Below are 18,380 nucleotides of genomic sequence, written 5' to 3'. Positions count from 1 at the left end.
AGTCATGTATTTGGACATTTGGTTATTTGAAAGTATCTTTTTATTCCTAGTTTACGATTTGCAATATGTGGATTTTGTGTGTTAATCCAGGAATTTTTATTAGCAAATTATGACAATCAATAACTATATTTCAAAATACTTTTTCACAACAGTATACGTTATTTTGTCACCATTTAAATGAACTTTGTAGTAAATTCCTTTGGTAACATTCATGGAGAATTCCTTAAGTACTAGCAGTAGGAAAACTTAGTTAGACTGTAATCAATGTGAGTACTAAGTTTTCTAAGTAGAATTTTTACTGAAAATAATACTCTGTGATTTTGTGAGGATTGTCTGGCATATGATTATTTCCATTGAGTATAAATACATGTAGGTATATGTGATTTATTTTACTAGTTGAAGGTTAATTCCATGTAATCTACACATCACCTTTTGTGGCGACTCCCCAAAACTTAACAGTAGATGGTTTGGTATATATATGTTGTATTTGTGCTGATAAATAAATAAAGAGAGACTAGTATAGATCTATTTCAAGCTATTTAGCTCTCATCAGCTAGCCATACCCTTACTGGGATTCGAACCTGGGCTGTATTACATATTAGGCAGTTGTGTTAACCACTAAGCCACAAGGTTCTCCTCCTTTATCAGCTGAGCCAGGGAAATAGGTATGTATTTGGTGTCACAACCCCTGGTATGCCCAAATATGGGAGGAAGCCTACTGTTTCATTTCTCTGTCTATCGGCTCATCACAAGAGACCATCCAGACAGAAACCCAATATTTTTACTGTTGCCTTTGCCTCTGATATATATATATGTGTGTGTGTGTGTTGTATTTGTGCTGATAAATAAATAAAGGGAGACTAGTATAGATCTATTTCAAGCTATTTAGCTCTCATCAGCTAGCCATACCCTTGCTGGGATCCGAACCTGGGCTGTATTACATATTAGGCAGATGTGTTAATCACTAAGCCACAAGGTTCTCCTCCTTATCAGCTGAGCCAGGGAAATAGGTATGTAATTAGTGTCACAACTCCAGGGGTTGCATTGATATATATATATATATATATATATATATATATATATATATATATATATATATATATATATATATATATATATATATATATATATATATATATATATATATATATATATATATATCAATGCAACTGATTGCACTGATTATATATATATATATACATACATACATACATACATACACACACATATACATATACATATACATATCAGTGCAACTTAAAATTATTCCATTTTTGCTGTTTTTTACTCTGACATTTTTCAAGCTTTATTGATATAATTGGTTTTATTTTAAATAAGATGTTTTGTTTAAAAATCTGTCTGAGAAATTATTTCCAACATACAGTACAGAAACAGAACAAGCTCAGTCTATAAGAGTGAAAAATATTGGATATTGGAATCTACTGACATCTGTAAACCTCATTTATTTTTATTTCTGTATTAGTAGGTCTTTTTTCTTTGTGTCATCTGCTAAAAGCAGCCAAATATGACGTTCCTATATAACTATTCCCCAGTAGACATCTCATCACAGGCATTATGAAAGCAAAACATTGCAACAGATTCCTGCAGTTTCTCCCAGAAACAAATTATCTATGAATCTGTTCTTATGGACACATTCCTTGTTTCTCTTCCAAGCTGCAATGATGGATACAGGAGAGTAGATAGCGTTGAAGAACTCAGAGGGCCACTATCATTCAGGACAATACCATGTGCTTCTACATTCTGTGCTTTCAACTGAAACAATTTGCATGAAACATTTGTGAATAAAAATGCTTTTAGATGAGTCTAATGCTAGGCCAATGATTAAATAGCATTTCTCTACTACTTTTAAACTGATTCAATCCATAACAATTGGAAATGTACTGAAACTGCTCCCTCCCAAAAAAAGCAACATAAGATTGTTCTCTTTTCTGAGAAACTAATAGTTGCATGAAAGCCATTCTTAAGGGTTAAATATTATAAAGATCCATCTCTAGGTTGGATGGAATCAGTGGTGGGATTCAGCCAGCTCGCACCTTTTTTTGGGAGAACCGGTTGTTAACTTTCTAAGCAGTTTGGAGAACCGGTTGTTGGAAGAAATCTCCTTTTGTTTTTTTCCACTTTACAGGGCTAATCCTGTAAGGAAAGCAGGAAGGAAACATTCTGGTGTTGTTTCTAGCCTAATCTTTATTCCCCTGCTTACAGAAACTGCCTCTCCGGTTAACCCTTATTACATTGTAACGGCTAAGGCGAAGTGCCCATCGACGTGAGTGACTTTGAGTTGGCCACGCCCACTCAGTTACATGACCACGCCCACCCAGTTACATGACCACTGAGCCCCGCCTACCCATTAGGGCAGAGAACCAGTTGTTAAATTATTGGAATCCCACCACTGGATGGAATGGTAGCCACAAAGTATAACAAAATCTCAGCAATGGCATTGTATTTTTTGCTGGATTATTCCCTTGGTTTCTTCTCGTTGATTGAAGAAAACACATTTTTGTCGCAAAATGAAAAGTCCTACAGCAGGGCATTTAAATTCCCTAACTGAAGGAGAAAAAAGAGGGACCAATAGCAAAATCCTAGCTGCAATGTATATGTGTAAGTCACTAAAAACACTTTTTCCACACCTGCATTAAAACAGAAGGACCATAAGCCTCTTTTTAAAAAATTATGTCCCCATCTTGGATTGGTTCAATTTATAACAATAACTCAATATTGTTACTCTGCAGTGTGACAATAATAGTGTTTTGACATTAGGTTTCCCATTTAGATTATGTCACTTAACTGATGCTACTTCTTTCTATATTTTTCATATTTCATAGGCAGCATTTAAATGTTGGTACCCTATCTTTAGATTGATTACAACTATTCTAAATTAATTCATTAATATACAGTGCACTGAAGGAAGATGCTTAGATCATCATAAATTATCATTCAGGGCTTTTTCGTGCACAAAATCCCTCACGTTTTGTAAAATTAAATCTTGGAATATGCAGCCTTTCAAACTCAGTGCTTTTGCTTAGAAACATTGCAGCCCAGTTCACTTCCTGCTAATGCTCACAATCAGCATGTAAATAGTATTAACAGAAGCAATTTTTTGACAAACACCTTCCGATTAATTACAGTCCTTTTGCTGATCCTTCTTCATTTACAGATCACTGCCCCAATAGATCGTAATGTCTTTCAAATGAAGGATTTCTTAATGGATTTTTAAAATATGGCTCTTAGATGTCCCTGCACTTACAGCAGTAACATTATCATTTCAAATGCTTGATGAAATTTTCTAAATCTCATATTTATTTAAATTTCTGCCTGAGTATGCAGAAAGGCATCAAGCGCCAGCCGAGAGGAAACGTGTTCCTATGCCCTGAATAGCCGTGCTTGCAGTTAACGAAAGCTCCAGTCAAAGACACTTGCATCACTGGGCCATATCTATTAACATTTCTTTGCATCCTGTTATTATTGAACCGGGTTTGCGAACAGTACAATTGGAGAGAGGACTTTGTGCACCAGTTTGTCCTAACAGAAGGAGAATTTATACTATACAAAGTGCCAAATTACATACTGTAGAACAGCAGTCCTCAACCTTTGTGGCTTGACAGCCTGGGGGTGGGGGGGAGAGAATAGCAATAGCAATAGCAGTTAGACTTATATACCGCTTCATAGGGCTTTCAGCCCTCTCTAAGCGGTTTACAGAGTCAGCATATTGCCCCCAACAACAATCCGGGTCCTCATTTTACCCACTTCGGAAGGATGGAAGGCTGAGTCAACCCTGAGCCGGTGAGATTTGAACAGCTGAACTGCAGAACTGCAGTCAGCTGAAGTAGCCTGCAGTGCTGCATTTAACCACTGCGCCACCTCGGCTCTTAGAAGAGAAGAGGAGAACTGGGCAGTGCAAGCGGCAAGTCGACATGCATACATGTGCATGTGTATGCAGCTTGACTTGCACAAGTTGAGCTGCATATACACATGCCAGCCTGCCACCAGCGCAAGTTGAGCTGCGTGCATGTGTCCACCAGCCCACCACTCACGGGGCCCGGTTCTGAATAAGCCATGGTCCAGTAGTGAACCACAACCCAGGAGTTGGGGACCTGTGCTGTACAGCAACATTTTATATATAATATCTATGGCTGTTTATATCTATGTGCATTCTTATTTTTAAAATTAAAAATTTTAAATTAAAATTCTAAAATTCTAAAACTTGGTTTGCTGATATCAATCTATGAATCCTGGGATTGATGTCTAATCCTATCCTGTCTTGCTCATGTTTTAATTTTAGTAAAAATTGAATGTCTTTTAATCAGGGGTGGGCATCAAAAATTTTAGCAAGGGATTTTCTGCCTGGTTCTACCAGTTATCCAGAACTAGTCAGAACCTGCTGAATACCCCCTTTGGATGGAAATTAAAAGTCTGAGGTTTTCATAGGGAGAAAAACTTCGTGACCCGTCAAATGCGCGATCGACAAATCCGTGCTGACATAACCGTGCCCACCGTCAACAAACAGCATAGTGGGACGCGAAAACAACGTTATAAAGGGTTAGGGTTATAACGTTGTTTTTGCGTCCCATTATGTTTGTTGATGACGGGTGTGGTTTCGTCGGTGCAGATTTGTCGATCGCGCATTTGTCGGTGAACCGAAAAACTTTGAAGCTCCATGAAGATTGTCTCCCTTTAATTCAGGAAAGAAGAGTGGGTAGAAAAATCAGATTAGTTAAGAACTAAACTTCTAGTTTAGGACTGGTTCTTGCTGCCAGCGCATTTGGTGCCTCTTTCCAGTCTGGAATGGTTCCAATAATTCTAATAACTACTGATGTACAAGTCTTTAAATAACATATTCAAGCCTGCTGTGTATCCACTTAATTGCCATGCTATCCAACCCACACTTCTGTAAACCAGTTAAGTGTGAGTTTGATAGCATGATAATTAAGTGGATGAAGCATGTCACAGACACTTTGTCAACAGCAATGCTGAAGTCAAGATACCTTATGCCTACAATGTTTTCACAATCTATCAAAGAAGTCGTTCAATGAAAAGATGATTCAAGATTAACCTTGCAAGATTTGTCCTTGAGAAATAAATGCTGATGCAACTGCTTTCTAATAATTTGCAGAATAGTGCTTCATTTACCCTCCTATCGTGTATCCCCAAAAATAACACCTATCCATTGGTGAAATGGATATTTATGTAGCCGGGAAACCAAAATAAATCAGTCTCAAAGCCAATGCACCCTCCTAATCATTCCAATGGTCTCCAAATCCATTGACTATTTCCATTTTTCTCTCTGAATTAATGGAGACGTAACCATAAGTGGATTTTACCCCAATGGGATTTTTCCTTGTATTTTGCCAGAAAACGTACTGTACATGTTGTGAAATATCTCTTTCTAACATTTTGCGGATTTGTGTGGTTTTTCTCCCCATAGCCTGCCTTTTCTCTTGAGAGTTCAAAACAATTTTGATAATAAGAGGTCTCCTTTATTATTAACTCTGTCCTTGTGAAGCAAGTCTCGTCCAGAATGCAGCCGCGCGAGCGATCGTGGGTGCACCTCGGTTCACCCACGTAACACCTATCCTCCGCGAGCTGCACTGGCTGCCTATTGGTCTCCGGATACGCTTCAAGGCGCTAGTCGTCACTTATAAAGCCCTTCATGGGTCCTCGAGAGACCGCCTGCTGCCAATTACCTCCACTAGACCGATTAGATCCCACAGATTAGGCCTCCTCTGAATTCCATCCGCCGGCCAGTGTCGACTGGCGACTACCCGGAGGAGAGCCTTCTCTGTGGCTGCTCCGACCCTCTGGAACGAACTCCCCATGGAGATTCGAACCCTCACCACCTTCCAGGCCTTCCGCAAAGCCCTTAACACCTGGCTGTTCCGACAGGCCTGGGGCTAAAGGACTGTTGCCCCCGTCTCGAATGGTATGACTGTTGTGTGTTTTAAAGTATGTATTATTGTGTCGTTTTAATTTTTTGTTTGGTATCCCCCTTCCCTGGTTTGAGTTGTGAGCCGCCCTGAGTCCCCCTCGGGGAAAAGGGCGGCATATAAATAAAATAAACATTCAAACATACATTCAAGTTTAATTTAGAAAGAGTGATCGGACCATAGTTATTCACTAGACCCTGGTTTAGCTAGGACTTGAACTTAATTCTTTCTGATTCATATTCTTTAACCTAGCTATTAAGCAGTATTATTGATATGTTACTTTACTAGAGGAAACTATTCAGATTAAAAATACAAATGCAGGTGTATCAATTGTAGCATTTCCATTTTAGCAAAATTCCATTAATGGTGGCTCAGTCTTTATAAGAAGAGAGTAGAAAGATTTTAGTGCCCATTGATCCGCCCCTGATGTCGAAGAGCAGAAAGTGAAAGATTTTAAAGATATTCTTCCCTCTACTCTGCAGGCTGAGAACAACTAGCCTATTTGGAACCCAAATGAAGGCAAATATGCAATATAAAACATCATAAGATAAACATGACTAGCTTTAGGTATTTCACTTGTGACTCTCATTGATCTGTTAATTGCTAATCCTAAATTCTGCAGTATTCCTATTTAAGATTTTAATTTCTAAGCATACAAATTGATGAACTTAAGCCTGTAATTTAAAACATGTATTTTTTAAATTTAGAGGCCAGCTATTTAAATTTAAAAAAAATAATACTTTTTGTTGGTTGTTCATTTGTTGGTGAATTCTGACCTTAAAAAATCTTTCTATTTGGGTTGCTTCCCAGAGCTGTGTAAAGTTCCAATGTTTTGATCACTAGATTGTAGCAGGAATTATGTGAAGTAGTAGCTTTATCCACGTGACTTCTTCAGTTTTCGAGTTAACTTGGGACGTACATCTACTGTTGACAGTTGCCTGGGTTAGCCAGTTCAGTAATCACTAGAAAACTGCCATGTCTGTCTGCTTCAAGTTTTGTAATACTCCTTCTTTGAACTTTACATTAATAACACTTATCTGTTTATATATTAATTCTACAGCCTTCAGATACAGCCTTTATTCCATTCATTTCAATCATTTACAGTTTATATCTAAATGGTAATTGTTTTAATACCATGGGATATGTAGAATAGAGTAGAATAGAATAGAATAACAGTGGGAAGGACCTTGGAGGTCTTCTAGTCCAACCCCTTGCTTCCAATCTCTTATTTAAAACTTCCAGTGTTGGAGCATTTACAACTTGGGGAGGCAAGTTGTTCCACTGATTAATTGTTCTAAATTAAATAAATGTACTTTGTTTAGATTTTGCATGCAAGTTTTTCCCTCCACCATACCTCAAACCACATTATTTATTCCTGTAATTTCTTCATAAGCTTTAATATACTTGCCGTGCTTATATTCTTCATAATGAATGTTTAATAATTTTGCACGTTTGCAATGTATCCAAACTATTGTTCATATTTTCATAGTGATATATTCTTGAATATTTATTGATGTCACATAAAATCAAGAAATACAACTCAATCTGTAAAAAAAAATGTAAACATTTATGTTTGTACTCATAGAAAATAAATATTCTACTAATCCCATGCATCTTTTATATCTAATGTGGTAGTGGCATTTCATTTCAGAAAACCAAAGATTTTCTAACAAATTGCTTGAAGTTAAAATATTTACTTCAATATTTATGGGAGATTGATGGAAGAGTAATGTAACTTATGATTCTTATTATCCTATCAAAAATGTAATCAAGATGAGAGATTTGAAGAACTTGCCCTTAAAAAGTGCATCGACTTTTGATTGAAAGTCAGCAGAATGTAATAGAGCAGGAATGTGCCATCATTGTGAATTATATCTGGTATGCAAACAGGGACAATGGGCCATTATGCTTAAAAAAATATCTAACACGAGTAATAGATTCACATATTTATTAGTACCTTCTGAAATCACAAAACTGTAACTCGCTTTTGAATTATTCCAAATGGTTCGTGGATTGAATGTTACTTTTTTTTAAGAGGTGGACATGTTGCTTTTTAATGCGCCTGGCAGAAACCCCCATCTGCAATTTATTATCATCTTAACATGGGGATGGGATTCCAATCGCCCAGCTTTATTGGTTTGGTAATTTTATCCAGAGCATGTTCAGACAAAACTCCAAAGAGGATAAACAGTTATTTCACTCTGCCTCTAGCATTCATTGAACATTTGTAAAAAATAAATCCAAAGCAAAGAAAACCGTTGTTGTCCTTTGAGACTGAGAAATGAATTTTGGATGACATCCTGGGTGTGAATGAATAGATGCCACATTGGATAGATGGGTATTCTTCCTTCCTTTGGATGACATTTCACATAGGCAGTTGCACATACAGAAATTTTCTAATAAATCAATTTAAATAGCATAAGATAATGCTTGGGAACTTGCCTTTTTAGGTGATGCTAGCCTGTATCTTATGGATAATTCTCATGCATTCATTATCATGGTATTGCCACTGTTGACATCACCATCCAAGAAGATGGTCGAATCAAGGTTCATGGAAATGTGAGCAAAATCTCTAGGGCATGGGGGTCAAATGCAATTTCATTGTGGGCCGCATCAGGGCTATGGTTGATCTCAGGGGGCTGGGTGAGTGAGGCTGACTGGGTGGGTGTGGCCAGCTTGACCGCCACTCAGTGTGGGTGTGTCTGACTGGGTGGGCATGGCTGACAGGGTGGGTGTGGCCAGGTTGACACCACTCAGTGGGTGTAGCTAACAGAGGGCATGGCCGACTGGGTGGGTGTGGCCAGCTTGACACCACTCACTGGGTGGGCATGGTCAACTGGGTAGGTGTGGCCCGTTTGACATGACTTCCAAAACTGCTGGCATGTTTCCTCTTCTCATTAGGTAGGCTGGGCCAAAGCAACACAGGTAGACCAGGCTGAAGCAATGTGGGCCAGCCCCTTACATTTTCCAAGATGGCCCCGTGGGGCGGATCTGACCACATCGCAGGCTGGATCCAACCTGCGGGCCTTGTGTTTCACACCCCTGCTCTAGGGGAACAAAAGGTGGTGTAATAAGTAGACTCAGTGGAAACAGAATTCTTTTTTTTTTTGCCTAGTTTTTTATTTTATTTTATAACATATGAAATCATGGAAACAAAATTCTGATCAAGTGTTGGAAAGTTGAAATGGAATAGATGTTTTGGGTGGCTGGAATGACAGAATTCCTGAATATGGCTTTTGAGCTGGCTGTAACGAACAAGCCTTTTCCACTGGTACTTTTTATTTTATGTTTTTATTTAATGTGGGTTTTTTTGCAGGTCCCAGTGTGGCTTTCATTGACTTTGTATATTTCAGTATGCTGGCTAAAATAAATCTCCAGATTTTCATTCCTCCAGTGATTGTGCCCATAGCTTTTAAAGTATGTTGTCTGGTTTAATTTTTCCAAGCAGCATTCACTCTGCTGCTGTCTTAGTAACATGTTTCAAAACATTGACTGATTTGTGAAGTAATCACGAATTTAGTGAAGCGTGAAAAAGAAGTATTCCACTGGCATAAACAATATAAAAGGTAAATTCATGCCTTAAGGCAAGGGGTTTTTATTCAGTTTATAGTGTTTGAAGTTAAATTGCTTCTGGCCTGTGTAATTACTGATAAACTAATTCTCATGTTTTCCAGTCTCAACCCTTTTTTCTTGTCCTAAATCTGCTGAAGAGTATTTCTCAAGAGGCAATCTCTGGACTTGGAAAAGGGTTGGTTTATTCATGATGATAACCATTTTCAGAGGCAATATGTAAGTTATTTAACTACAGTCTGATTAGGCAACCCAGCGAAACATAGCTGGGCCTAATTCTCCCCCCACCCTCCTCTTTTTCACCATGTGTCTGCTCAGTTGAAGGACCTGATAAGCTTTCTTCCCCAGATTTTTCTATGGAAAAGAGGCAGAAAGCTTGATGGCTTAGCCCCCCCTTTGTTGCTACAGTGGTCTTTTTTATGAGTTGGGATTGAGATTTGTTTTTAGAAAGAATGAACTCCGAGAGCCATAAATAGCAAGGACTACATTTTCAAAGAAATAATGCTGCAGGGCCACAAAAACGGGTGAAAAATGCATTTTTGACAATGGCCTTGAAAATTTAAAAAAAAATGCACCTCGTCATCACTGTCGTTATTAAACAATAAGACCTGGATGATTTCATTCAGGCTTTATCTGAGTATCTAAGCCATAATATGTCAGTTTCAAATTTGCATGCAGGTCCATGGGATCCTTGAATATATTAATACTTCCTTGTGTGTATATATAACATCTACCAACATCTGTGATCTCTTATTGCATGTTAACATAAATGGAATTACAATAGAAATACTCTATGGTGCGGAGATAACTTTCACAGTAATGTCTCTTGTAAAACAGAAATTGTGTGTTTTCAATTTGTAACAAGGTGACACACCACTACTAAGTGTAGACTACTGAGCAAGTATTTCTATGGCAATATTTCTATAGTAGCCTTCCCAACCTAGACGTTCTCCCAATGTGGGGAATTCCCAGAGAACCTGTTACTGAAAATTCTGGAAGTTGATACACAGACTTTATCCTCACGTATGAATATGATATGCTTGGTTTTGTTAGCAATCTGAAGGGAAAGGGCCTCTCGAAGTTCTTGTAGCATTGATTGATTATGTGCCATCAAATCATTTTTAACTCCATCACAATCAAAGACAAGGGTGATTCAGCAATATCCGAAAAGGCATTTTTCTACCCCTGAATGAAACATCTAAAGTAAATGAAGTTTTCTTCCTGAGTATTCCATTATATAAATCTAGCTCGAAGCTTAATGTGATTAGAATATAGTTGTGATCTTTTCTCAGTAGCCATTATGTTAAGCTTTGGAGAATGTCATTCTTCCATATATGAATTCTTACCAATGTAGTAAAATACTAGCAGCCAAAAAAAAGAGGCAGTTTAAGCTAAGTAAGATTGTCTCTTAATAAAGAATAATAAGCAACATCTTACTATATCCAAAAACCTTTAATTCTAAATGTGGAGAGAGAGCAGAAGATTAGTTGACAGTTTTCAGTTATCATGAAGCAAATCTTAAACTTGTTCTCATGATTATTTCCTGGATGCAATCCTTAATAAATGCAAACCTTAGTTTTTATAATAACCTTTGGTAATGTGAGCCTTGATCCATTAAGATGCCATTCATTTGTGATGCATCTCCAAATCCCCTTTTTATGCATTTTCAATCAACACATGCTTGCTCTGAATTTATGCATGTGCATAGAAGGAGATGTAATTTAAACACATCTGTTCAAATATGCATTTCAGATAAACTTGGTGCTGGTTCTCATAATGTGGCTGAGGTTTTGACGTGTATTATATCCCCAAAGTACACACCAGATGGTATTTATTAGAGATTTAATGGAAATGAAGTTTCAGGATGTTGAGCTTTTGTCACAAGTCTCTCATTTTAAAGTCATAAAACAGTAATGATCTAAAATTATCAATCTTTAATGAAGTTTTGTACACGGTTTCATTTGTATGGGAAGAATATACCGTGTAAAGATAAGTAAGTTTACATGGAAGGAGGAGGGTCAAAAATAAACTTATTCCTTGAGTGAAATCAGTGACAAAACGTAGACGCAGAGAGAGAGAAATGGATGTGTCTGTTTCGTGCTTTTCAGAACCTGGGCTACCTGGAAATGTTAAAAATATGTTTGCTTTTTATCAGCATTCACATAATACAGAGGTTTGTCCTATACTTGGTATTAATATAGCATTTTGTTATTTTTTTATATGTGAAAATTAAATACATCTTTGTGATAAATTGTTTTCTCATTGTTTTCCAATGAGAAAACCAAACCGGCTTGCGGTATCATTTCCTTCCCAAATTTACGTAGTTTGGATAAAATTTGGTCATTTTATTTATTAATTAAGAAAAGCCCCTAAAACCATTTATTTCCGCCTATTTTCTTATGCTAGTAATTTATTAATATGTAACACATTAAAGTTTTACATTTAATTAGATGCAGGAATAGCATATGAGAGATATAACTTATAAAACAATCAAATCTGTACCATCTGTTGTAGATTTGTGTGTATGCATATTTGTGAAAGGGGTTCCAACTCTAGGCTGTTTGTGTGGATGGTTGTGAGAGGTGTGTGGACCGATATATCAAATAATATAGTATTACAAGGAATAATAACACAACAGTTCATTTAGTGACCATTCAAAGTTACAACAGCACTGAAAAAAATGACGTATGGCTATTTTTCACACTTACGACGTTTGCAGTATCCCCGTGGTCACGTGATTTATATCCGGCTGCTTGACAACAGGTTCATATTTACGACAGTTGCAGTGTCCCAGGCGCCATGTGATCCTCTTTTGCGACCTTCTGACAAGCAAAGTCAATGGGGAAGCCAGGTTCACTTAACAACTGTGTTACTAATTTAACAACTGCAGCGATTCACTTAACAAATGTGGCGAGAAAAGTCACAAAAAAAGGGGAAAACTCACTTAACAAATTTCTCACTTGGCAACATAAATTCTGGGCTCCATTGTAGTCGTAAGTCGAGGATTATCCTTATGGAGATTTAAAATAGGCTGTCACAGAAGGTATGCTTGAAGGAAATCTCCCTCTGAAAGGGCCTTAAATATTCAAGACTTAACCCACCGTCCACGGAAGCTGTGCAACTCTAATTGATGAAACTGGATTCTCCAAAGCTTCAGTTTCCATCAGATGCCTGGCCGGCAAGCGGTGGTTCCTTTGTCTTAACACACTTGTGGCTCTCCATATGCTGCTGACAGCATTCCTGAGAATGAAAAAGGCTTTGCCGCCAGTTCCAGATCAAGAGTGCTTCATATCGGGTTCAGGGGTGGCAGGTTCTTCCTATGCTGCATATTTGGACCATTTTGAGAATGTTTTGTGCTAGAAACAGAGCTGATTTGAGTTTGAAACACTTCTGAAGTTATTGCAATAGCTTCTTTTGTAATGCAAAGCAGTTGTTTCGAACTTAAAACAATGGCTTCAAAGTTGAAATGGAATGTGATGTACACTGACTTTGGGTGACTTCGAAAGGTGTGATGCACAGATAGAGATACTTTAAATATGTAATAAACTCTTGAACAAAAGATATCCTTCAGCTGCTGCATTTCAGTTCCGGGGGAATGATATCACCAGATCTCAGCTGGCTTTATTAATTATATTTGCCATATATAGCTACTTCCTGGCAACAACTTTTTGCGTAACATGTAACACGTGTTCAATGTTACCATGGCACTGGAAGAAATGGATTGCAAAGTTCTTGTATTTACAACTGTTGCAGCATCCCCCCACAGCAGAGATGGGTTCCTGTACCAATTGGTAACGATTCACTTCACATGCGTGCCTGCCCGCCATGCAATTGACTGAAAATTGTTCTGTGCATGCGCAGAAATATCCTGGCAATGGCATAAGAGACCGGGAAACCGGTTCAGGGGCATGGCCAGCCTGGGTCGCTGCAGGTTCTGCTACCCAGGCCAGATCACCACTACCGGGAGCAACCCACCTCTGCCCCACAGACTTGTGATCAAAATTCGGCCGCTTGACAACTGGCATGGATTTACCATTTACCATTGCAGTATCCTGGAGTCACGTGATCACCATTTGCAACCTTCCCAGCTAGCTTTCAATATGCAAAGTCGGGGATTTGCTTAGTAACCATGCAATAAATAAATAAATCATAAAATCAGACATACTTCACAACAGCCTCCTTACTTAGCAACAGAAATTCTGGCCCCAGTTGTGGTCGTAATTTGAGGATTACCTATAAGTAATGCATAAAGCTACATTAAGAATTCAAGTTTGCATTGTTTATTTCCCATTCCTTGAAGCATGATTATGTAAACAATTTTGTGAATTAATGTTCTTCCTGATTTTTCACCGAATGATTTAATGCACCCAAGTACAGTTGATCTCTTATTTTCTCTCACTACAGCTATCTGAAAGGTGCTTTTTCAAGAGGCAAACTGGCGTTTCTGGTTTTTGTTTGAAGAACGTTTCACTTCTCATCCAAGAAGCTTCTTCAACTTCTTGGGTGAGCGAAGAAGAGCTGAAGAAGCTTCTTGGATGAGAAGTGAAACATCTTCAAAGGAAAACAGAAACTCCAGTTGCCTCTTGAAAAAGCACCTTTGGGGACAACCATGACCGAGCGTCTCTATAGACATACTCTACAGCTAGAGCCGAGGTGGCGTAGTGGGTAGAGTGCAGTACTGCAGGCCACTTCATCTGACTGGTAGTTCAGCGGTTCAAATCTCACCGGCTCAAAGGTTGACTCAGCCTTCCATCCTTCCGAGGTGGGTAAAATGAGGACCCAGATTGTATGGGCGATATGCTGACTCTGTAAACCGCTTAGAGAGGGCTGAAAGCCCTATGAAGCGGTATATAAGTCTAACTGCTATTGCTATTGCTACTTCAGATGTGGTATTCAGCAGGTTCTGACCAGTTCTGGAGAACCGATAGCGGAAATTTTGAGTAATTCAGAGAACCAGTAAATACCACCTCTGACTGCCCACCCCATCTATTCTCTGCCTCTTGAGTCCCAGCTGATTGGGAGGAAATGGGGATTTTGCAGTATCCTTCCCCTGCCACGCCCACTAAGCTATGTCCACCAAGCCATGCCCACAGAACCAGTAGCAAAAATCCCACCACTGGGCTACTTCTTAACTATTTGGGTACTGGAGAGCAGCCTAATGCTGGCAAAGATTGAGGGCAAAAGAAGAAAGGGACAACAGAGAATGAGGTGGCTGAAGTCACCAAAGCAGTCGGTGTGAGCTGAAATGGACTCGAGGATTGTAGAGGACAGGAAGGCCTGGAGGAATGTTGTCCACGGGGTTGTGATGGGTTGGACACGACTTTGCAACTAACAACAACAAAGGCTGTTTCCCATGCTTATTTGTTCATGTTATGGTTTTATAACCCAACTAAAAACTCTAGCAGTATATAACAGAGTACAAATTCAAAATCAAGATAAAACAAGCAAGGAATAGAAATCTGCCGGATGGCCACCAAAAGCATGTTAAAAACAGGCTGAATAGTTTTGTCCTAAGAAATTTAAGTGGGAACTGTTCATAATCAAGGAGTTTTATAGTATCAGGACTGTAACAGAGAACAGCTGCTGCCTGGTTCATATCTTACATGGCATAGAGACTCTAAGCCAACTTTCTTGTCATGTTCTTCCTGGACAGGCAGATTCAACTTCGGTGAATTGTTTAAGGTATAATAAAATTCTCTTTAAACTTGCCAGTATGTTACATAAGGTTAAGAGATCATTAGTTATCTTGATATATATGTGATGAAATTGCTATATTTTGCTATATTTTTTGCTACATTTTTGGCCGCACATTCTCATATGATAGGCAAAAAAAATTCCTTTGTTGTTTGCCGGAGTGATATTGGCAGAGATAATTGATTGGACTCTGATAGGAATGCAGGGCATGTTACCAGCTGATAAATGTTTCAAAAGCTTTTGCTTACCAGTCAAATAAGTGTATATAGTGTCACTCTTAGATTAGATAAGGTTGCAGACAGGCTGATTTAGATTGTTACCGAGAGGTTGCTCAATTATTGAAGGAAAAAAAACTGGTTCTTAAAGTAGACACCATCCATTAAGAGGTGTCTAAACTGTGTGTGAGAGAGTGTGTAATTATATTTAAGCTTGGTTAACTACAAATGTTGGCAATGTACACCTTTTGTAGGCCAGTTCAGCCATGGTTTAATCAGAGATTAAACAGAACAGCAAGAGTTGCCAAAAGATAGCCTCAGTTTTGGATTGCAGTAATTACATGCAAGAAGAGTTGGAAGGAGATAAAATGGAAGGGAAATTATCTGTTATGGCTTGAACATTGATTTGGGCAAGAAGGCCTTTTACAGAACCAAGAGAGACTTCAGACATCACAAAGCTCCTAACTTCTAAAACATACATTTATTTTTGGTTCAGTTGATATCTATATGGTACAGTAACAAATAAAACATGATTTTGTTCATGCTCGTTGGTAGAATTGTACAATACACCCCTCAAAAAATTGCAGAGATGTCAAAATAATTTCATACTTAAGCAAATACTATCTTTTTAAAATTTTGCAGCTTAAAATAACATACCTTTCATATAAAATGTGGTGTGGGTAGGTTATTTAAAGTGACTTTTTTAAAAAAAACAAGCATTTGCTCTAGATTTTATCTAAGGTTGTGAAAATTTCCATTGGCTTCCTAATTGTATAATATTTTCTTCATGCTACTATATGTACTAGCATGTGCAATTAATTGAAATGAAATGTAGACAGGGGCTTATTGTTGGAGTTGGTTTAATAATGAATAATTATTAAACAGAAGGGAAGGTCAAGCATGTCATCAGTCTTGAATCCCATCATGCCCACCAGAGGTTTAAGTCCAGCCCACCTTGAAGTCTTTTGACTCTTACCCACCTCCAATTTGCTTTGATGGTTAATACTTCAGTTTCTTGTAGTAAGTGTTAGCATGCAATAAACCTGCATTCATTTGAACCATCTTGGCTTCAGATTTCCTGTGCTTGACAGCCTAGTTCCTACTGAAATGATAAACTAAACATACCTAGGCTGCATCACACTATAAGTGGCATCATTTTTTTTTTAATCCTGTACATATAAAAAGAACAAGAATATAATTAGGAGAGCTTGGGCTGCAACATTTTTTTTTCTAGCAAGCTACATTTCTATATAATATATATATGAACTGGTGTCATGAGGAGAGAGTCCTGGTTTGGATTCTGAAAGAGTACAAACCGTATACATTTTTTATTACCTTGGTGAAATGTTAATCTTATCATCGGTTGAATAGCATTTACTTGCATTCGGTTTGGGATTTATGGTGAGTAATCCTATTTAGGAAAAGTGAATTAGCTTGCAATTTCCATATTAACATCAAAGAAAATGTGAAGATATCCACATATATTCCTTGTCACTCTGAGGGAATTGTTGCTACTTGAAGGAGTAGTGATTTTGTTGCTTCAAGCATAAGTGGAACTTGCCATTCATGTTTCCATAGAAACAGGAAAACACAAGTAGGTGATCTGGAAATGCTGTAGATATTATATTTTTTGCTGTTGCCGTATGTGTCATTAAAATGACTGGTGTAACTCTGACTGTTTTTTTTATCAAATAGAATGTACACCCTATTAATCTTTGAGATGTCAAACAGTGCCCCTTTTCATTCATCCCTAGAATAATATAATTCCTCTCATTTAAGTCTGCCAGAAATGCTTACTTTGCTCATATGAACAAGAGCAAAATTCAGAATATTCTGCTCCAATAATTTGGAGCACATGCAAAGTTTTTAAAAGCATATTTAATATATATTAGAGCTAATGCAGGGTCTCCTGCCACTGTCTACCACTCGTAGAAGGGGGTTCAGTCCAGTACTTGGCATACTCTCTATCCAAGTTGTGTATTAGCAGCAAATTGGAGCTGAAAAATATCATTAGACATATTCAAAATGTCAATTGACCAGAAATTCTAGTTTATTGTTTATAAGAACACATAGATATATCCTTGCTTTTTATTTGATTGATTTTATTTTTTTATTTTATCTTATCTTATTTTATTCTATTTCATCTCATCATATGTATTTTCACTTATTTCAATGTATCTTACCTTACTTCATTTTATGATGCTTATGCTTTCATAAGGTCAACTGACTAATTAATAAAGTATTATTGTATTGTACTGTTTATTATTTATAAAAAGCATGCTGGTATACAACATACGGAAGTATGCTCCCTATTGTAGATAAAATTGACCAGGAATGGACAATTTATTTCTATATTCAAACCTGAAATCCTAGTTTCTTTATTTTATTTATAATTTGGGGGTGTTCCTGTTTTATGAAGTTTGGTTTATTTGAGAGCAATTCAACAGAATCTTTGGTTCAAACATGACAATAATCTGCTCATTCCTGGTTAATTTTATTTGCTCATAGAAGGAAAAGATGAATAACCAATCTGTACTGGTAAATTCTTCACAATAAACCAGGAATGTTAGTTTATTGTTATGTTTTCATTCTATTCAATTATATGAATCTGATTTATTCTTAGTGTTCTACAATAGATCCGGAAACTGCAATGTAGCTATCTCTTGATGGCTAGCATATTCATTCCATTCCAGAAAATTTCTCTGTCTTCAGTTTTGGTAATCCCAGAAGTTGGACTTCTGGAAGAAAAATGACAGGCCAAATATCGCTCAATGAAAAGCTGTTCAGACAAAGCTTGAGTAGTTGAGATCATCTCCAGATAGCAGCTGTTGATTTTTTAAAAATATGTTTTGATTGAAAGGTTTTCTTCTTAATATAAAATACAAATGAAAATGAAGGCAGTGGGGGGAAAGGGGGAAGAAAAAAGAGAGAGGAAAAGGACAGAAAGAAAAGGGGGGGA

The 18,380-nt window shown here is 37.5% G+C and overlaps 1 protein-coding gene across 3 annotated transcripts in view; it reads left to right on the top strand.

The window, feature by feature from the left end:
- CDKAL1 (CDKAL1 threonylcarbamoyladenosine tRNA methylthiotransferase) overlaps positions 1–18,380 on the top strand; it is a 325,960-nt gene that overhangs the window by 221,714 nt on the left and 85,866 nt on the right. The window lies entirely within an intron of this gene.

This window comes from Thamnophis sirtalis, unplaced genomic scaffold, assembly GCF_051295495.1.
Source record: "Thamnophis sirtalis isolate CommonGarterSnake01/CBP01778 unplaced genomic scaffold, rThaSir2_p1.2 scaffold_2, whole genome shotgun sequence".
NCBI lineage: Eukaryota > Metazoa > Chordata > Lepidosauria > Squamata > Natricidae > Thamnophis > Thamnophis sirtalis.
Note: the sequence above shows the minus strand (reverse complement) of the source record. Positions and strands in the feature narration are given on the sequence as shown.